General features: G+C 35.4%; 2 long non-coding RNA genes across 2 annotated transcripts; one reads left to right on the top strand and one right to left on the bottom strand.

The window, feature by feature from the left end:
• The first annotated feature begins 741 nt into the window (after positions 1 to 741).
• Positions 742 to 1,831, top strand: LOC122598192. The gene is made up of 3 exons (XR_006323554.1): positions 742 to 879; positions 1,244 to 1,338; positions 1,463 to 1,831. It is a non-coding gene; the product is annotated as an uncharacterized LOC122598192 (long non-coding RNA).
• A 19,698-nt stretch (positions 1,832 to 21,529) lies between these two features.
• LOC122594860 lies at positions 21,530 to 22,734 on the bottom strand. Its single transcript, XR_006323127.1, has 4 exons — positions 22,641 to 22,734; positions 22,420 to 22,556; positions 21,950 to 22,087; positions 21,530 to 21,861 (listed from the first exon to the last, which is right to left on the bottom strand). It is a non-coding gene; the product is annotated as an uncharacterized LOC122594860 (long non-coding RNA).
• Positions 22,735 to 23,140: the final 406 nt, after the last annotated feature.

Below are 23,140 nucleotides of genomic sequence, written 5' to 3'. Positions count from 1 at the left end.
AAAGGATATCCAAGGGCATCTGAAGACACCCCATTGGAGATAAACAAAAAATTGAAGTTTTTGGTGACTTTTTATACCAACCATAAGGGATACAACGGGTCAAGTATGGGTCAGATTTAGGTAATTTCGGACTTGGATCCAATTAAAAATCTTCATCCCGGACCAGAACTCGGACCCAACAGGTCCCCTTTTACTTACTTACTTTCAGGTAATGGGTTTGCTCATGGATAATCAGGGACTCATTAATATATATGTTTTTAGTACCCCTTTAATTACTTACTATATAAATATTATACGGAATATTACTATGATAAAAAATCATCCAGTAAAATATTGTCGCGTCACGGTGACACTGTTCATAACGTTCACATTTAATTATATTATACGATACAATAACAGTGCCAAATGGGCAAATAAAAAACCAACATCAATAAAAAACCAACATCAATTACATGTGGCATATGAATAAATCAATCAGGCGAAGATATGGAAAAAGAATAACTTTCAACATGACGACATCCAGATCAAGAACTAGTGCGGATCAAGAATTAGTACGGATATGTAACTTTCAACATGAGGACATCCAGATCAAGAACTAGTGCGGATATGTTATTGTATTGGAAATAAACATATTATTGGATATAAACATAAGTTAGCATTTCATATTATTGGATACCGAAAACTAACCTATTTTTTACAACCTCATATGCATAATATTCTATATGCACTGGATTTTTCAGATAAGTTCATAAAAGTCTAAAACACAACACAATATCATTGTAGATCCTTCAATCAAAAACATTTTCTTCTCCAAATATAAAACGTTACATCTTTGTCAATCTATAATGATACACATTTGAAGTTATATCAAATTTAAAGGTACATCAATTTTCTCTTCTATATCCATTCTGATCATGGCTATTGATTATCATTACTAAATTTAATTTACTTTTTTTTGCGAGTAAATTCTATGATGGGAATTTAACCTACGGTTTTGTAACAATAACCAAGATTGTGTTTTGTATGAATGATTAATCTTTTACCATGTACTTCTATACGTTTTAGCTAAATTTAAATTGTTTGCTTACATTGTGATATACCATGATTAATTCGAATTGCACACAAGGTGCTCGATGAAATGCATCGTCTACTTTTTTTAAATTTTTTCTTTGTAAGTGTTGACTTAGAGGATAATGAAGTGTACATCTGATAAACTCATATGTTCTTATATCGATCAAGTAAGGTGAGTTAGTAGCGTCTTTTGGCTGACGATCTACTTCATGAAGCGCAAGGTTTGATAGCTTTTGTAGATTTTCTCCGTTGTATACATTGTACTAGGTAAGTTGGTTACAACGTAATCTTATTCTTTGATCAATAGAGAAAAGTCTTATATACGAAGTAGCATTGATCGCCATCCTATTACAAGTCAAAAAAATACTAACATGTCTTAAATCTGTCATAGGGAGATGCGATTGAAGCTTCTACATATTCAACAAATAAAAGCACAACAACGGCCCTAAATTATCAAGAGCGCCACGTATTTTATGTTTACCATAACTTATTCTACCTTAACTATGCATCAGGAGAAGTGTGTCCCTACAGCTAAAATGTGTTGATTGAACACATAGCATGATTGTCAAAATTTGTTTGTTAAAAGATTTCAAATCATTTGAATGCCGCTTTGGCTTTCCCTCCTTGATCACTAGGAAATGATGTTTCTTGCTAAGAACCATTCTTATGGCTAGCTATGTTGATTGTCTGATAATTGTAATTAGATGGATTGGTTGTATATGGCCTTTTAAATGCTGATTAAATTTGAGCCATTAGCATATGATACAATGATATACAATGATATGCTGATTAACTATTGAATCATGATACAATGATATACAAAGATTCATAGTACGCAAATATTTATACATCAATGCACAAAAATTTCATGATGCATAGTTAAAAATATATAATTTAAACCAAAATCTATATATACATAATTAGATTAAGAAAACTATACGTTAATAAGACCAAAAATAGCATTATACTTAAACAATACGTTATTTACAAACTAATACTAAAAAGCTAACTACCAAAATTTTACATGGATATAAACACTTTTATACGAATTGTCATAATGGATTCCAACTTCAGTATTATGCATTGTTTGCAACGAACTTTTAAATACGGTTATTGTATGTATCAATAAAAAACTTGCAAACCGAAAACGTGACATTGGATGTGATAATTTATATAGTTGATACATATATCCAGATACATGAAATTATTGACACGATAAACAAAGTTATTACATTTTAAACTACGAACCTACGTATAACATCTCAGTTTTATTCATTCCTTTAATATTTACATTTAATAATGATGGGTTGGTTAATGTAAGAACCAAACTATGTAGGAGGACTAGGAGAACCACTAGTTTCGTCTCTTTTTATCTTTTTTTTGTGTGATTTTTTAATAGTTTGATTTTTAATTTTGAATTTTCCAATTTTCGTCTCAGCATATTGGTTTTTCCCTAATAATAATGGGAGGAAAAAACTAACTAAAACACCCTCCCTTTTACTTGCATATCTTCCATCTCAAATCCCAAATTAACCCTTCATCTCCCCTTTGGGGGGACCCTTCATCTCACCTTAAAGACCAATTACAAACCTAAATCTACACAAGAAAGAATAATACATAAATCAAAACATTATTAGATTAATTTAAACGAGTTTGTGACTCACTTTAATTATTTGCAAATTCTTTAACTTCTTTATCTTGTTGGGTGTCGGTGCAGGATCTGAGTGGCGCCAGTGGTCGAGCAGAGATGATGTAGGAGACCATCAAAAGAAGTACTTTTTTGTTTGTGATCGGTACTGGAGACCATCAAAAGAAGTACTTTAATTTTTTGAAAGTTCAAAAATATAAATCTTATATTTTTGTTTGTTTTTCTAGGACTGCGTTCATCAACACTTCTCTAGCCAGCTGTATAAACAAAATGGCAGGAAGTTATATTGGAAGAGGGGTTGACCTTGTGGAGAAATCTAATTTAGAAAGGATATTTATACTCGTATAAAAATATCGTTAAACTAGGATTAAAATTATTATAACGAGAGTAAGTACCGGCACGTTACGGGGTGAGATGATGGGGGGTGATAGGTCGTAGAGTGTGATAGTCAAATGCATTAGCCGTACGGGCTCCGCCCTCGAATTTAAAAATTCGTCGAAAGTATATCGAATGACATCTCTAATGAAAGAGCATGAAACTTTAAGAACACCCATATAATTTTTATAATTTATCGGTGTACGGTTTTTGAGATAAAAGATTGTCAATAAATTGGAGGAATAAATAATTTATGGAGGAAAGAAAAAACAAATGATTGTTTGAGATTTGAGGAGAGAGAAAGAGTGTTAGGTAAATATAGAATTGAAATATGGGTATTTTGGGAAAGTAAATGTTGAAACTTAAAATGTAAACAGGGAAGATCTGCTTTATAATATACGAGAGCAAATACCCGGGCGTTGCGGCGGTGAGATGGTGGGGGTGATAGGTCATAGAGTGTGATAGCCAAATGCCTTAACAGTACGGGCTCCGCTCTCGGATTTAAAAATTCGTCGAAAGTATATCGAATGACATCTTTAATGAAAAAGCATTAAATTTTAAGAACACCCATATAATTTTTATAATTTATCAATGTACGGTTTTTGAGATAAATTTTTTTGAATAAATTGGAGAAAGAAATGATTTATGGAGGAGAGAAAAAAAATGATTGGTTGAGATTTGAGGAGAGAGAAAAGGTGTTAGGTAAATATAGAATTAATATATAGGGAGAAAGTAAATGTTGAAACTTAAAATGTAAACATGAAAGATCTGCTTTATAATATAGTATAGATATAGATAGATAGAGAATGTGAAACGTAAATATTAATCTTGATCCATAAATACCGTTTAACATGTGTTTTTATTCGACTATGTACATAAAACTTAATTCTTGATCCATAAATCTCGCCGAACTTAACCACATGGGATTTTTTTTTTTTGGGTATGCAAATACATTATTTCAGCGTGTTCTACTTCCACATAGTAAAGGGTTTTATGACCAACCGATCGAACAAATGAAATTAGCTTAATATCCGGTAATTTATATAGTTACAAGGCGAAGGCCCATAAAACTCTAAATCTTTTTAATAAATAAATAATTAAAAAATATATAGAGAAAAATTGGAGAGGCGCCCTAAAATCTATAATTTAAGGATTAATTAGGATGAAGGTCTAGAGGGAGAAGAGAGTCAAGTGTACCTTTAAACTACTCTTTTAATTATAATATAAATAAATAGATTAAGCAATTGAAGAAATATACGTCTAATTTATTGGAAGATATATTCATATATATCTTTACTTCTTTATCTTCACTTATATTATAAAGCATTTTGGATTTTTATTTATGGGGTGTCTTAAAAAGTTAAACATATTTTTTCCCCAAAAAGCCCTTTCAGCATATTTATGGTTTCCAAAATGCCTCTTTCACACACTACAACACTAAATTACCATATCTACCCTTATAACAAATTGTCATTCCAAAAACAAAATTCCGCCGCAACGCGCGGGTATGATGCTCGTGTATGTATGTATATATATACATATATATATATATATATATGGAAAATGATAAATCTTCCTAACTAAATAGCATAATAATCCTCTTAAAACATTATGAAGGTGACAAGTTGTATCCACTAATTTTCTTTCCTAATCTTGTCTCCTAATTTTTTCGCATGTCATCATCTCATAGTTAGAAAGATTATTAGGTTATTGATGGTGGTTTTTATTATGTCTTCAAATTTATAAAATGTTGTACAAGTAACTATCTTAAAACACACACACACTTACGGGCAGAGAACTCGGTCAGCGTAGTATAGTCTAGTGATAAGCTACAGGATCGTTCGCAGGGACGCTTTGCACTACCTAATCTAATAAAACGTGTAATTATAGCGGTTGTGGGGTTGTCACGATTTCTTATTATACTAATGCAATAAAAAGTAAATTAAAAGACGCAACCGCTTATTCAGTGAGGGGCTCGTTATGAAAATAGCTTTAGAAAGCAAATAACAGTAATAAAATTAAAACACTTGTTTGACATCTCCGATCTCATGGTACGACCAAATACTATTCTACCCGTTTGTTAGACTGTTGGAAACTTAATCATGGCTCAGATTCTCGTTAGATTCACTTTGCCTAAATACTAGTGCTGTCGTTAGACTCACACTACCCTATAAACAAATTCCCGATAGATTCATTGTTTAAGCATTAATGATCTAAAGTTTGTGTTACTAATTCATCTTTAAGTTACCCGGCTCTTAAGCCATGACCAGATAATAATTCTCTCCGGTGACCACATTGCTTGTTTCCAAGTCACTTGATCACGTCTGACATTGTTAAGCTTCATGTTCTATTCATCCTAATTACTATGGTTCTGGATCCCTCGGTTACAAGTGAATCACTTTGTACATCTAGTTATAGACCGACTAGTGTTTTCCAACCTAGCATATTAGTCCTAGTGTATGATCATGGACTATCAGAATTAAACTAATATATTCAGATATAGAACCGATAATAATATGAAAGACTAGTAATAGTAAAACATGGATCTACGATAAACAGTAAAACACACTCCAACAGATTCTAACAAACACGGTAAAACAATAAATGTCTACATGATCACATTGATCCAAACAAGTATTCAGCCTACTTGCCTAACATTATTAAAAGAATAACAAAGTCTGAAAAGATGAAAGTCATTGTTTATCAAACTGGAAGTAAAATAGAAAAGTAAATCTAGACCGCGGATGAAGATCAGAAAGTGTTAGAAGCTCCAAAACCTTCTGGGAATCTGCAATTATGAACTAGGATTGATAGTGGGTGGCTAGGGCTGCTGAATCGGCTTTCTCTTAGGGTTTTGAGGGTTAGTTCGACTTATATAGAGCTGAAAGTCGGTTGCTGAACTGGGCCACCCAGTGGCGCTGGTGGGCCTACCAGCGACGCTGGTTTTTGGCTTGTAGGGGCTAGCGGCGCTGGGTCTTGACTAGCGGCGTTGGTATGGTTGCCAGCGAAGCTGGTAGCTGCTGTTTCATCTCGTACTTCTTCGTTCGGCTCCCGAATCACCTCCTTGTGTCTTGTAACTTCATAGGACTTCATCTTGTGTTACTTGATGCCATTTACCCTCTCTCGCATCTTCCGTGAACCTGCATTGTAACACCCTAAAACTTTTAGGCCAATGAAAATTAATCTTTTTATAGTTTTGACATTAAAATAATTTCCTAGTATTTAAAATTGAGTTATAGTGTTAAATTAGTTGGAACTTTAGTGGATAACGGGTAAAATGCCCCTTTTAATTTAACAAAATGTGGCAAGCAGGAAGATTGTCCAGCCACCCACTTCTTGTGTGATTCACCCTCCCATCACTACCAACCCTTTCACCATTTTATTCTTCTTCTTCTTCCATTTTCTTAAACTTCTCTCAAGTGTTAAATCCATTCAATCTTGTTTAAGAATCATATAATAATGTTTCTACCTATCTTCTTATCAATTAAATTTGGGGTTTAATATTGTAACATCCCAAACTTTTTATGTTTGACTATTTGACCTTCCGTTAGTCAACGTTAAGTTTCGTTAAGTTTATGTGCCCTATATGGGATTACGTGATTAAATGCTTATGTGTTTAATAAAATATGATCGATATGTTGATTAATGAAAGTATTGAACTAAAGTTAAGTAATTAAGTACTTGTTAGAATGTTAAGACTCCCGATAGAGGTTTAAGTTAAGAAAGTCAAGTGCAAGATTAGGAGTTGATGGCCAGGGCTTAAGGTGCAATTAGGTATCCCTAATTGTCACAAAATTCAGTCCCATACGTGAGAAAACCTCCAGCCTTTCCTCCCTCCCTCCCCAAAGCAAAGTTCCTTCCAAGATTTCATTGTTTCGTGCCGTATTGATCAAGTTTTGTTAAGATCGTGAATCCCCTAAGTCATCTACAGGTAATATAGGTAAATTCCCTTTGAAATCTGATCATATATGTTATGCAAGTGATTTCGATCCAGGCCATAGGGTTTAGGTTGGGTTAAATAGTTGATTGATCGTCGATTTCATGTTTTCGGGTGATCAAACGATTGCTATATGTAAGCCAATGATTAAAGGATCAATTGATTGATTTGAGTCATCAAAAGTATCATTAAAAAGGTCAATTTTATGTCCCCAGGTCGGGCTAAGGGTTTGAGATCGAATGAGAATCGTTTAGAGCAAGTTTAAAAATTGAGTTGCTGGTCGGCACCCCAGGTGCGACGCACCAAATGGGTGATGCGACGCACCACTGCCCAGAATATGAGTTTTTAGTTGATTGGTGTGACACATCACTAGGGAGGTGCGACGCACCTGATGCCCGGTTTGCACAAAACACTTCGTGTAGCTTATATGTCGATCTTGTACTCATTCTAGGTAGTCGGGAGCACTTAGCAAGCACTGTAAGATACTCATAACAGGTTCATAAGCTATACCAAGGTAAAATAACATTTTTTGTCACCTGGTGGTACAACAAAATACGTTTTTCATAAGTAAAACCTTCCAAACGTTTATGTATGATTAAAAGTAAAGTAAAGGGGGTTATGAGAGGTTGATATGAGATATGATGCTTACCTTTCTATGATGAATAACATGTATATGCAGGTTGCAAAGGCATAAGGTAAGTTCTCATATTATGGAATGATGATATGCTTATGAAATGTGAATATGATATGATGCCATGTTATATCGCCGATTTTATATACATTTATTTTATGCGATATCATTATTTTTATACTTGAGTTATGATTATTTTTATGAACTTTTGTTACTTAATAGATTATATTTGAATTGTAGGTTCATGTAGGTGGAGTATCATAAAATGCTTAAGATAAAGTCTTTTGATTCATGTTTCACCCCAGTTTGCAAGTCAATGGGTATTAAGTCCCAATTATATTAATTACTTCAAATGAATCTGATGGTGGGCTCATTTAGAGAAAAAAATGCGTCGACATCAAGTCCATAATTTGACATCAACATACTTTTATAGGCCGAAGACTTTAAAAGAAACAGCTCAATTATTATTAATTGATATTGTTTTGTATTGTTGGCCCAAAGAGAGGTCGGTTGGTTTGGATTTTAGAAAGAAGGCTAAATGGAAAGTTGAAGACTTGTGAAGTCGGTTGTCAACTTGTCATCAAAAACCGACAACATATTTATATATATATATATATATATATAGAATGACAATTAAAATTGAGAGCTCGTGAGTTTTCAGGGAGAGGTTTTAATTATGCGTACGTAACAGATAGCTATCGAACAAATATTATTAGAAGGGTTTTAGTTTGGAGGTCGGCTAGAGGGTTTTTTGGTAATTAATTATTCGCAAGGAGGTGCTTAGTTCGTGGGGCATAAGAGCCGCAATTTTTGTTTCGAATTCGAGCAGCTTTAAGCATTCATCCGCTAGTCCAATTCTTGTTTGAATTCTTTTCTCAAACTCTTTTATTATTATTTATTTTGAGACTATATTACTAAATAATTATTATGGATTCTATTTATATAATGATTGTTAGTTTTATTAATCTTATCATGAGTAGCTAAATTCTTTATCATCCGTTTTGATGGAGTGATACAATATGTAGGATTACACAAATTTATAATTCAAAGTTGATTTCAATTATCGTTGTTGTGTCGAGATCTTGATGATTTAATTCCTTACTATTTATTATGTGATATTGGTGGCATATATGTTCTTCGTTAGTGGTACTAGTCAAATATATATGTGCTTTTCTGTTAATTGTTTGTCTATAAACAGTTATCACTAGTTCATGGTATGATAGTGAATGTCATTTAATAAAAGGAGTTATTTTGTCAATGTGTTGTGTAACGGTTGGTGGTACCACATTATCTTCACATAGGTACAATTGTTAATTTATAATCAAATAAACTAGTTGGTTAAGGAAATTGTTTTAAGCATTGGTGGTACCGGCTTTTACAAAGGAACTAATTAATTAGGTGATTTAAATGATTTTATAAACGTTGGTGGTACCAGTTTGTGTCTTTGTTTTGTCACGATTATCTTTATCAACTTAAACTGAATTTGAACTTCATTTATGTGCAATCCAAATATGTTGTTGAGCGAGGTCAAGACGGATGACTTTTAAATCTCTTTTGTCATAAAATACAACAAATTCTCTTTTCGATTAATCCTGAAGGATTACTGAGTTTTTCTACTAACTTTTGCAACGTGGCAACTCGGCCATAAAAACCCCCCTTTTTCTTGAATCGCTTTATTATAACAACTGCTTACAAAGTCCTTGTGTTCGACCTCGGATTTACCGGTTTACTATACTGCATACGAACGGGTTTACTGCCCGTAAGTGTGTTGTAGTCAGTTTTCTAGTAGTTCGTGTTTTATAAATTTTATTACTCGATTTAACACATCAAGTTTTTGGCACCGTTGTCGGGGACTTAAGTTTAAGTAGTTGTTTAATTTAGTGGTTCGATCCTTTCTTGCTTTCATTTGTGAGGAAGTTAACTGCTTTATTAGATAGATTTTATTTTTGTTTTTAATTTATTTCTTTTTGTCCTAGGTGCGGTTAACGTTTTGTCTTGTGGTGATTGTGCAGGTTCTTAGTAGTTGATGAACACAAGAGCTTCTAGAAAACCTTTGGTCAGTCCTCAGTCTAATCCAGGAAGAGCCAGACGTCGCTTATTGTCACTCAGCAACACGAAGACCTCTACATCTAACAGGATAGATCCAGAAACTGCAGAGCAAGTCCAAGAGGACATTGATTTGGATCAACATTATTCGAAGAAAGATTCATCGACGGGGATCCAGTTCAACACCGATTTCTTAGAATCAGGTGGTGTTTTAAAATCAGGTGATAGTTCAGAAGAGGAAGATAATAAGGACAAGACTTCTATACCTGGTTCAGCGGTAATTCTTCGGGTAAATCAACCAGTTCAGGCAAAAAGAATGGGTGATCAGGAACAACCAGTCAACCCCAACAATCGTCTTTACGGGGATCGAAGGAGAAACATACCGGCCAACCGTGGCAATGCTATTCGTTCTCCAGCCACCGGGTTGAATTTTAATCTTAAAGGAAATCACTTAAAGAGTGTCGAGGAAGAGAAGTTCGATGGAGTTGACAAACAGTGATCCTTACGGCCATTTGGAAAGGTTTGAAAAGATTTGCAGGTTTTACAATTATGGAGAAGGACAAAATGATATCGTGAAACTTGAGCTCTTTCCACTTACTCTTTGTGGAGAGGCAAAAGCTTCGCTCAAGGAACAACCGAATGACTTGTACTCCACATGGGCTGAATTTCGAGAAGGTTTTATTGATGAGTTCTATTCTGTAAGAACTCAAAGACAATTGGAAAATAAGATCAGGGCATTTACTCAAGATGCGGGTGAAGTTGTAGTTGATTCTTGGAAACGGTATAAGGAAATGCTCCGAAATTGTCCAGGTTATAATATGACTACTGAAGTAGTGGTTGAGATTTTCTATGACGGTTTGCTTAGGAAGACTAGAAGGGAACTTGCAGCTACGTTTGGGGGTAGTTTGAATAATGTGAGTCCAAGTGAAGGTTATAAAATCTTGGATGACATGGCTAAGGAGTTCTCTGTCCGAGAAGAAACTCAAAGTAGGAGACCCGCAAGTAAGACTGTTGCTAAGATGGAAAGTAGTGAAGAATCGAGTTTGGTTGCTGAAGTCAAAGCACTCTCGAAGCAAATGAATGAGAGGTTTGACAACCAAGATGCAAGGTTTAAGAGTATAGAAAGAGATGTTAAGGTCATAGTGGATGGATGTGACTACTGTGGAGATATGCACTACTCGGAAGATTGCCCGGACAAACTGGCTCAGGAAGTTAGCTATGTTCAAAATCAACAGCAGGGCAACTACAACCAGAACATCGGTTATCAAAACCGACAATCAGGTACTTCTTATCCCTCATCTTCAATTAATAATGCTAACAACTTTGGGTTTGGTGGCAATAGGTTCAGCAGGTTTAGCAATCAGCAAAACTCGAACGCTGAATTGAGAGACATCATGAAGGACTTGGTCAGTGCTCAGAAAGCAACCAATGAGAAGGTGGAAGAACAAAATAAGAAGATGAGTTCGCAATGGGATTCCATGACTACTCGTTTGGACGGTTTGGCTCAAAAGCTTGAGCAAAGTACAAAGAGCACGCAGGCCACATTTCAAGATATAGAAGCTAAACTTGAATGGCTAGGAAACTCAAATAGGCAGCCCGGTACACTACCGAGCAATACCCAGCAAAATCCTAGGCCTCGGCAGAATAACCAAGGATCCGGACAGAAGTATAGCTATCTGAATGCTCGAAATTAGCAAGTGAATGTGATCACAACAAGAGCAGGTAATACTTATAATTCTGCAAATCCTTTTCCTAATGATATTACTCCTCTTGTGCAGGTTGAAGCCGATGAAGCTGTTGATGATGAGATTGAGATGGAGCCGAACCCAGCCGTGAAGACACCGGTCGTTCCATCAAAGACTGTTGAGAAACCACCCGTTAAGCCGTATCAGCCGAGATACCTTTTCCTCAACGATTGAGGAAAGCGAAGATCAAGGAGAATTTCAAAAAGTTTGTTGATTTGATTCAAAATGTTAACATTACCATTCCTTTAGTTGATCTTCTTGCAGGTATGCCAAATTATGCGAAGTTTCTCAAGGAACTCATTTCGGATAAAAAGAAGCTAGAAGAGGCGAAGACGGCAGTCATGAGTGCCGAGTGTTCTGCCATCATAAAGAACGAGATTCTTCCTAAATTGGAAGATCCAGGGAGTTTTCTTATCTCTTGTTCTTTTGGTGTTCGTTTGTATAAGGCATTAGCCGATCTTGGGGCTAGCATTAATTTGATGCCTTATTCTGTTTATAAAAGATTGTCGTTAGGTGAATTGACCCCTACCCATATGAGCATTAGGCTTGCGGATCGTTCATTCCAATATCCCATGGGGATAGCGGAAAATTTACAAATAAAGGTGGGTCATATGATTTTCCCGGTAGATTTTGTTATTCTTGAGATGGAGGCGGATGTTAATGTGCCTCTAATTCTTGACCGACCCTTCCTTATGACCGTGGATGCTATCATCCGGGTTAAGGCTAAAGAGATTTCCTTAGGTGTCGGAGAAAACCGGGTAGTTTTTAATGTTGATAGGGCTCTTAAGCATCCTTACTCGTGTGATGAATCTTGTTTCAGGATTGATGTTATTGAAGAAGAAGAAGATGCTTTAGAGAAAGAGCTCATAGATATCTTGGACGTGGAAGATGGATAGGCATTGCTTGCTTGTAGTGAAGAAGAGAAAGTGCTAGTCGAAGATATGGTGCAAGAAATCATGGCATTGAGTGTTGATGAAACTCCACCGGAGGATGAGACTTTTGAAGAGATCACGGCTAGTGAAAGCACACGGGTGCTTACATCGATCGAGTGTCCTCCTACCGATTTGGAACTCAAACCCTTGTCGGATCATCTCGAATATGCCTATCTTGAAGGTACATTTTTCTTACCCGTTGTCATTTCATCTTCATTTTTGGAGGATGAAAAATCTAGACTTTTGACCGTCCTTAAGGCTCATAAAAGAGCCTTTGCATGGAAAATTTCTGATATTCCGGGTATAAGTCCAAAAGTTTTTAAACACACCATAAACTTTGTTGATAATGTTAAACCAATTGTGCAAAGACAATGGAGATTAAATCCAAATATGAAAGATGTTGTAAAAAAAGAGGTTATTAAGTGACATGATGCGGGAATCATATTCCCCATTTCGGATAGTTCTTGGGTCAGTCCGGTACATTGTGTACCGAAAAAGGGTGGAATGACCGTTGTTTTAAATGATAAAAATGAATTAATTCCTACTAGAACTGTTACGGGGTGGAGGGTATGTATTGATTATCGGAAATTGAATGATGCAACCCGCAAGGACCATTTCCCATTGCCCTTCATTGATCAAATGCTCGAACGGCTCGCCGGTAACGAGTATTTTTGCTTTTTAGACGGGTTTTCCAGGTACTTCCAAATACCCATTGACCCTAAAGACCAAGAAAAGACCACTTTTACTTGTCCCTATGGCACTTATGCCTATGCCTTTTGGTCTTTGTAATGCTCCCGGTACTTTTTAACATTTTATGATTGCTATTTTTCAAGACATGATCGAAACTTCCATGGAAGTTTCATGGATGATTTTTCTGTTTTTGGTAGTTCTTTTGAGAGTTGTTTAGAAAGTCTTGATAAAATGCTTGAAAGATGTGAAAGGGCCCACTTGGTCTTAAATTGGGAAAAATGTCAATTCATGGTGAAGGAGGGGATTGTATTGGGACATAAAGTTTCTAAGTCGGGTCTAGAGGTTGATAAAGCAAAAATTGATGTCATCGCTAAATTACCTCCACCTACCAATGTTAAGTCAATTAGAAGCTTTTGGGATCATGCCGGTTTTTATCGTACGTTCATAAAGGATTTTTCAAAGATAACCTGGCCAATGACCAAATTGTTAGAAAAAGATGCCCCGTTTGTGTTTAATGATGAGTGTCTTAACGCATTTAACTTGTTAAAGAAAGAATTGACTAATGCACCAATTATGACTTCACCCGATTGGTCATTACCATTTGAGTTAATGTGTGATGCTAGTGACTATGCCTTAGGGGTCGTTTTAGGCCAAAGGGAGGATAAACATTTACGTCCCATTTCTTATGTTAGCAAGACCTTGAATCCGGCCCAACAAAATTACACTCAAGATCTTTATGCTCGTATCTTTATGCAGGTTCACGGAAGATGCAAGTGAGTTGAAATGGCAACAAGTGACTCAAGATGAAGACCTATGAAGTTACAAGACACAATGAGGTGATTCGGGAGCCGAACAAAGAAGTACGAGAAGCAGCAGCAGCAGCCAGCGCCGCTGGAGCCCCATCCAGCGCCGTTGGGCGGCCCAGACCAGCAACCGACCTATTCACTTATTTAAGCCGAAACAACCCTCAAAGCCCTAAGAGAGAGCCGATTCAGCAGCCCTAGCTGCCCATATTCAATCCTAGGTTGACTTTGCAAATTTCTAGGAGGTTTCGGAGCTTCTAATACCTTCCGATCTTCATCCTCAACCTAGATCTACTCTTTCATTTTACTTTCAGTTGGTAAACAATGTCTTTCATCTTTTCAGACTTTGTTATTCCTTTAATAATGTCAGGCTAGTAAGCTGAGTACTTATTTGGATCGATGTGATCATGTAGACATTTATCTATTTTACTTTATTTGTTAGATCTGTTGGAGTGTGTTTTACTTTTTATCGTAGATACATGTTTTACTAGTTTTTCATACTATTACCAATTCTATATCTGCATCTATTGATTTAATTATGATGATCGGTCTATAATCATACACTAGGATTAATACATTAGGATGAAAAACACTAGTCGATCTATAACTAGTTGTAAAAGGTGATTTACTTGTAACCGAGGGATCCAGAACCATAGTAATTATGATGAATATAACATGAAGCTTAACAATGCCAGACGCGATCAGTGACTTGGAAACGAGTACTGTGGTCACTAGAGATAATTATTATCTGGTCATCGCTTAAGAGCCGGGTAACTTAAAGATGAGCTAGTAACACAAACTTTAGGTCATTAATGCTTAAACAATGAATCTAACGAGAAATTGTTTATAGAATAATGTGAGTCTAGGGACAACACTAGTAATTTAGGCAAAGTGAATCGAACGAGAATTCAAGCCGTGATTAAGTTTCCAACAGACTAGCAAGTAGGTAGAATTATATTTGGTCGTACCATGAGATCCGAGATGCCAAACAAGTATTTTAATTTAATTATTGTTATTCACTTTTTCAATCTATTTTCAGACTTAGCGTCTCGCTGAATAAGCGGTTGCGACTTTTATTTACTTTACAGTTTTAATTAGTTTTATAGGAAACCGTGACAACCCCACAACCGCTAAAATTACACATATTATTAGATTAGGTAGTGCAAGCGTCCCTGCTCACTTAACTATACTACACTCATCAGGTTCTTTGCTCGTAAGTGTGTGTGTGTGTGTGTATGTGTGTGTGTTTGAGATAATTACTTGTACAACTTATAAATTTAAAAGCATAAAAAAACCTATATTTTTTTAGAAAAAACTCGCTTGATTAAAAAATGATAACTTACTGTCTATATTGTAATTTCAAGTTTTATACAAATTTCAAAATACAATTACATAAACCATAAGAAAACGGCTCCGTTTTATGTAAAACATTGCGTTTATGCTTAGAGAACGGCACTGGCATATATACATTTGAAGTGAAATGGCCAGTTTAGACACTTCACCTAATACTTAATTAGCTTTTTATGTAAAATGGCACCAAAAACGCGGGAATGACAGAATGACACCTGTCATTCCCCTGACATGAGTGTCAGACCACATGTAATTCTCAAACAGTGTTTTGCTATCTTCACACCGGCCAAATGCGGCGTTTTATGTTAAACGGGGTATAAAACGGGGATTTTACATAAGAGGGGGCGTTCAACTAATACTTAGCGTTTTATGTAAAATGGCACCAAAAACGGGGGACTGACACTTGTCATTCACCTGACATGAGTGTTAGACCATGTATAATTTTCAAACAGTGTTTTGCTATCTACACACCGGCCAAATGCGGCATTTTATGTAAAACGGGGTATAAAACGGGGAGTTTTACATCAAACGGGGCATTTTGGTAATGTTTGCTTCAAACAGTTGATGTGTGTAGATAGTCCGTCATACCTTAGCAGAAATAGAACAACGCTAAGTTCTAAAATTAAATTCCTTTTTCATGTTTTGTTTTCTTTCTTTTGGTATGTATATGTGTGATGATGATGTTGAGTTTCATGATTTGTGTATATTTGAGAAATTTATTTGGGATTTATATATTTATGATTTGTATAGATTTAAGAAACTGATTTGGAATTTATGATTTTGTTTATATTTTTGCATATGAAGCTGTAGTTTAATTTATTTGTTATTTATTTTATTTTTAACAGTCGTGGTGATTGGACTCAGCGGCATGACTCTTCATCGTTTAGTAGAGATCGACACGTCACCATCACAGTTAATCCGATGGCATGCCTGGCGGTAGAAGTCCCACTACCGTTCTGTAGGAAACCAGCTAAATGCTAGAGAAAACCCGCATACCCCACCGCATTGGCAAAGACTTCCTAATATGTCTTTCAAATATTTCGAACCCGTGACCAGGCTGAAAGACATAATTTGTTCTTTATTTAGATTAGATATTGATGTATGTTAAAGAAAAACAAATAGAAATAGATGTAGATATGAAATGAAGAAGACGACTCCATTGATGGTGATGAAGAAAAAACCCTTTTTTCTTTAAAATAAGATATTTTGCAAATTTCGTCCCAAAACATGTCATGTTTTTCACTTTTAGTCCCTTAGGTAGTCCGGTGTAACAAGGAAATGACATTAATACCCTCACGTGTTTAGCACGTGCATACGTTAACGGCAAAAAACAAACGCCGTTTAGGAAAGGACCTTGATTGCAAAATGTTGCCAACTTTAAGGTTAAAATTGTAATTTTTAAACATTAGGGATGAAAACTAAAAAAACTGTCAACTTTAAAAAATTCACCTTTACCCTAAAATATAAAACTCACCTTTATCCCAAATATCCAACTAGTTAAATAATAATAAATATTTTAAAAAAAAAAACTTTGCTTATAATTAGTATTCATCCAACTATAATAATAACTTATTCAAGTTATTTTTAATCAGAACTTATCAAACTATCGTTGAATATATACAAAAAATAATATATATCTAATAGAAAACAATTATATAATTCAAAACTTTCATGAAAAACAAATACCACAACAAAAACTACAAGAAGTTTTTTTAATTGTATGATTATGAAAACAGTCAAAACAGCAAACATTGACATGATATTCATTGACGAACAAATTAAACACTTTTGTCAATTTTTCAGCATTAAAGTTAAATTGACTTTCATTACAATATTTATATTTGAATTACTGATTTGTTCTTTCATAATTATAATTATATTATTTATATTTGAATTCACTGATTTGTATTTTCACATATTTTCTTGAATTATGTATATTTAATTCTATCTTCAATATGTTATAAACAATCCGTGTATTAGACACGGGCCTAAATCTAATCACTTTGGTATCACTACAAGTTTTCTATGTTTCATGTCTATTACAAATGTTCTGACACTAAGCTGGATGATCTTCTCACTCAAATGGAAATGGCAAAAATGTAAAGATCTTTAATATATCATCAAGCAAGGAGATTGTTGGACTGATAACAAATGATCTAAACTTTAAGACAATGGGAAATATTATTGTGGAGACCTCCTCATCTCAGGAGATAAAGATTATTCGATGACAATGAGACAACTTAAGAAAGAAGGGAAACTAAGATTGTTTTTGACAGTCCCATCTCAGGGAGTTATGAACACTCTATGTAATTCCGCATATAATATATACCCTTAGTCTTAGCACATAGGGTATAATTGCCAAAAACAACCCAAGTCTCCCTACTTTTTAAAGTTTACCCGCTTAGACCAGGAGGACTACACAATAAATATTCCCTTTTGTCCTAAAGAGCAAATTATTTGTCATCAGTCCATCAGCATTCTTTTTGCTTGATGATATATTAAAGATCTCCGTATTTTCTCTATCCATTTGAGTAAGAAATTTATCATTGAACATAGTCTTAGAACTGTTGTAACACAAATGAAACTCAAAAAACTTGTAATGAGTTCCAAAAAAGTAGATAGATAATAAATAATAAATATAATAAAAAAATATTATTTACCAGATCCAGTGACTTTTTCTACAACGTGTATGAAGATATCTTTCGATTCTCTAATCGTCTTGTTGGTTTTTTAGCAAATACTTTTTTCGCTTCAACTCGAATGATCTCCTTCAATTCCTCTCTCCTAATCTCTTTGATCCAAAATTAAAGTAGTTATCATAAGAGCGGGTTTGATGTGTGTGTGTTTCATGATTATGTCTTTGGCTGAAATTTCAGAGGTTAGTGGGCGGTTTCTTCCAAGTTTCTTTGATGTTAGAAACCGTGTGTATATGTGTTCTCAAGATCACTGTTGTAAGAGTCGAGTACTCTTCGGATACTCGCTAGAAGATAGAGTGTCGAGTCGATCCGAGTCGGCCGATTACTCCGAGTACCCCCAACTCATTTGTCGACCTACATGTGAGCGAGCAACTTCCGCAACCTTGCTCAAGATGATAATATGTTTTGTTGGTATCAATGGAAGAAAAGAGAGTTCTAGACGTTAGATCAATCTCTTGGAAGATTTGATGGTTCTTTTAATAAATATTGTATCAAGTATGTTATTAATGTTGATGGTTGGACATTTATGTAGTTGGTTGAATTTTGATTGTAGAGTAGTGTTGGTTGGATATTAATGTGTTGGTTGAATATTGAATGTGGCCATGTGGTGGCTAAATTAGACTATTATTACAGTTGGTTGTTTTTGTACGATAACTTGTATGTTAAATTAGTCTAGTATTCGGGCGATACAACGGTAATAGTTTACAAGGCACAAGATGTCAAGACGGTGATAATTTACATGGTCTTCGTTTTCAACTTTTTTTTTATGAAATGTAACTTTTATTCACAAACTGCCATCATCAACAAATCGTTATGTGGCCCCATACAAGCAAAATTTACAGCAACTTGAATGTACACCAATCGTCCCACGTAATTGAGTGGAACTTGGTTCTATTCCTATACCATAAAAAGCCTAAGATCTTGATGTCTTGAAAAATCTTATCGACATTTACCTTCCCGTTAGCGAACTTCTTTTCGTTTCGAGCCAACCATAAGCACCAACAAGAGATGAAAATAATACCTTGTACCCCCGAAGCCATTATTTTCTCCAACCTAGCACTCGAATGAATGTCAAACAGGTCCTTGACCGAGAACAAGAAAAAAGGTTGAAGGTTACACCAAGAAGAAACCTTCTACCAAATCTCCATACTGACTTCACAAGAACAAAAAAGATGATTGACATCCTCCTCCTCCTTCTCGCATAAAGCACAGAGTAAAGAGTTGAATCTGCACTTTCTGTCCCTTAGAGCAAGCATAGTAGGAATACGATCCAAGCCAACCCGCCACATGAATATATTACACTTTTTAGGAACCCATTTTGACCAAGAAAAAGCAGAACTATTGTTGCAAACAATTCCACCTCTTAACCACTCTTTCACACCTTTCACACTGAAGCTCGTATTTTTTCCCCCATTCCACAACCAATTATCCTTTCTTAGAGTCCCTGATATACCTTCTAGCAACTGATCCAAAGCAAATCCGCCAATATGAGGGACATGATCCAGTAGCTCCCTGTTCCTATCACCCCCGAAACGAGTGAACCCATTTAGATTGGAGTCAAATTTCTCGAATACAAAACATTTTTTATCCTTTTCTCTTCTAAACAAAACCGGAAAAACTTCTTTCAGAGGTTCATTACAAACCCAGGGATCAAGCCAAAATCTTATGCTTCTACCATCTTCACACTTACCTTTAACCATTGAGTTAAGTTTGACGCCCTCCACCTTGACCTTGCTTATCGTCTTGACAATGGAACACCAAACTCCCTGAATCATTTTATTAACTGGAAGGGGCTCCCAACATCTTTTTGTGTCATGAATAGCTCTAACCACGTTCCTCCAGAGTCCTTTATGATCAGTTTTGAACCTCCACATCCACTTGGCAAGAAGCGCCAAGTTGCAATCCGCCATCCTGCTTAAACCCAACCCACCCATCGAAACAGGGGTAGCCACCTTGTCCCACGCCACCCAATGAATCTTGTGTTTTCCATCAGAGCCACCCCAAAGAAACCGTCTAATTATTCTCTCCAATTCATCTATTACCTTGACCGGAGCTTTAAAAAGGGAAAGATAATAAGTCGGGAGACTTTCAAGGACCGCCTTTATCAACGTGACTCTCCCTCCAATGGATAAACAAGAAGCTTTCCACTGTGATAATCTTTTTTTGAAAATTTCAAACAAAAAATCCCAATTCGATATCCTATTCATGTTTGCTCCAATTTTAATACCCAGGTGCATAAATGGAAAAGAACCCATTTTGCAAAACACCACCTCAGCCATCCTTTAATTTAATCTCAGCTTCACCCACCCCGACCCCAAAAAGTTGTGACTTCGCCATATTGATCTTCAAACCAGAGCATATATGAAAACTCCGAATTATCCTTGCCAAGTTCTTAACATTTTCATGAGACCAATCTCCCATGAAGATACAGTCGTCTTCGTTTTCAACTAGTTAAAGCTTTTATCGATTTTTAATAGTCAAAGTGAGACAATTATTAACTTACCATCTATTTAAATCTTCTATTTTGGTTTAGTTCATATATGTTTTCAGAATTCAATTGATGAATATTAAATAAAAGATCAATAATAAGTGAGCAAACAATTATTTAACATAATACCTATAAGTTGAACCAGATACCTTCATTTATTGCGGATTGCACGTTGGTTTTCATTTATAACTTGAGAGGTTGTTTCTAATTTATAACAATAACATTTTCTTTAACTTAACTAGAGTGAATACCCGTGCATCGCATAACGGGTTTGATTTGTACGTCTGTATGGTTGTTTGACTTTGAAGTTTTTATCGTTGAATGTACATGTATGATGGTCGTGCAGCAGTTACCATGAGTGTTAAGAAGCAGTTGTTAAATGTTCGCAAGAAAGCACAGTACTGGGCCAAGTAGGGCTTCTTCATTTGTGGACCATATTTGCAGATAGATTATCAAGTGAGTGAGTGTTTTTTCCAGTTATGGACCATAATTGATTATAAAGGTGGGCTAATTTTGTTTGGTTTCATGAGCTATACTCTTCTTAATTTGGATGGACCACGTCTACTTTAAAGGACCAAAGTTTGGTTTTGGTTATTGTCTTTAATATCAATGTTTCAATTCATTTAGGCCGTTAAAAACTGAATGGAGATGAAGGTATGTATAAGGATTCGAAAAGGTAGTATTTAACTTATGACAGGAATGAATTAATGTTTGAGTTTGTTCATAAGCTAATCTCCTTAAATAACAGTTATTTGTTCCTGTATTTATCAGAATATAAAATGAACTCGCTTACACTGTTTGCCTTCCTTATTGCCCTTGTCCCAATTCATGTAGCATAAACTATACTATATGATAATCATATTTATACCAGATAAAGATATTGCAGGCGGCTATAAATATTCTATGCAAGTCTCGTACAATGAGATACGTCTACTAATCATGACCTTTTGTTTACAGCAGTTGGCTCATATCTTTGTCTCTTTGTCCAAGAACAAATCAACTTCTTGAGTACCATAAGGGCAGAAACAAAGGTAGTAGCACCATATATTTAGATGGGCATGCAGAAACTGAACCAGGAATAACGAATATTTGTAACAAAGCCATATATATTAGAATGGAAGCCCGGGAAAAGTATAGCAACAAAACCCAAATGAAGATTGGTATGCTATAAAGGGCAACCACAAATTTCGGTAATAATAGAAAATAGAATCCAGCAAAAACATAACAAAAAGTGGTTTGATGCCATACATGGCAAAACATAACTTGCTAATTATTTGAAGAAAACTGAAATATAAATGTCTGGTTCAAGGAAAATGTAAACATATAAGGACAGCTCATAACATGTTATACAACTCCATACTTCAGCCCTCACTCCTTGACTCTGTGTAGTTCATTCAAGCTGCTGGCTCAAGCACTTCTTCTGTCTCGGACCCGGAATCAACAGTGGACCTGTTGACATCATTGAATATGCAAGACATGCATTACGTATTAAGCAGTTAGCATACGGGTGGTTTGTAGGACAGGGTGCCTTGTATACCTTCATTTTTTGGAAGAACGGGGCGCCTCCCTGGCTTCATCTTGCACATCATCAATTAAGTCAACACAATCGTCCTGGCGGCTGCTGGTTACAAAGGTGTTGGTTGCTCAAACTAAACTACCCAACACATACAAAGGTCTGTCATCAAATTTAATAGATTAATTACTTATGTATAATTTATTAGTGAGTTAAAGGAGGATATCAAGGCCTTTTGCTTAGGAGAGGCACGACAACATACGACAGAAGCACAATCAACGCCTAAATTTAAGAGGTATATGTGTCTAGCCATGTTTTTATTTCTTCTGGAGCTTATAACTGCTGGTCATATATGAACTTTCACTTAGACTTGGGGTAAAATATTTGATGGGGAATAAAGTTTACGCAAAATGAAGGAATACTCTGTTAGCCTAAATGTCGTTGATGATATATTAATGTACACACTTTATTCATTTAATGACAGCTCAACAAACCTCGGGGGGTTTCACATGCGCCACACCAAAAGTTTCCGTTTAGGCGAGAGACGCCCTTTCGGCATTTGTCACTCATGTAGGTAAAGTTGAACCAATTCGGACATTGATGATTTTAATCTGTTTCTCAACGCAACCACCTGTTTAGTTAAGTGGTAGTAATATAGTGAAGGTCACTTGAAACATCAATAAGAAATATGTTACATAGCGTTAAACGGGAGGACCTCATTTTTTTTCTCACAACCCCGTTCCAAGAGTTGTCGAATAGCCTCAAGCTTTAGTTGAACCTGTATTATTGGCAGCCTGGTATCCACCACTTGCACGCCACTACATTCACAAATAATATGTAGAAATTTACCAATGAACACAAAAGTAATTCAGTAAAAAAACAAAAGTTATTGCCATAACGGAGTAGAAATAATTGCATAAATACAATATCACAAAATGGATAGGAAAAATAACTACGGATGACCATAAACCAAATAAGCATTTTACCAAAACTATCTCGTCTTTCTATTGATGGATCTTTGTTTGCGCTGCCCAAAGGCAATATGGGGTCACGAGTAGTATTAAAAAAATTAAAGGATTAATTAACTTAAAGACAAAAAAGAGTGTTATAGAGCAAATGCAGCCTCTTGTACCAAAAGTACAGAGTTTTCCGAACCGGATGGCTGCTAGACCAGTTTTACCACATCTTACAACTAAGGTACTATCTAAATAATTA

The sequence above is a fragment of the Erigeron canadensis genome, chromosome 4 (assembly GCF_010389155.1).
Source record: "Erigeron canadensis isolate Cc75 chromosome 4, C_canadensis_v1, whole genome shotgun sequence".
NCBI classification, from domain to species: domain Eukaryota; kingdom Viridiplantae; phylum Streptophyta; class Magnoliopsida; order Asterales; family Asteraceae; genus Erigeron; species Erigeron canadensis.
This window is presented reverse-complemented; position numbering and strand designations above follow the sequence as displayed.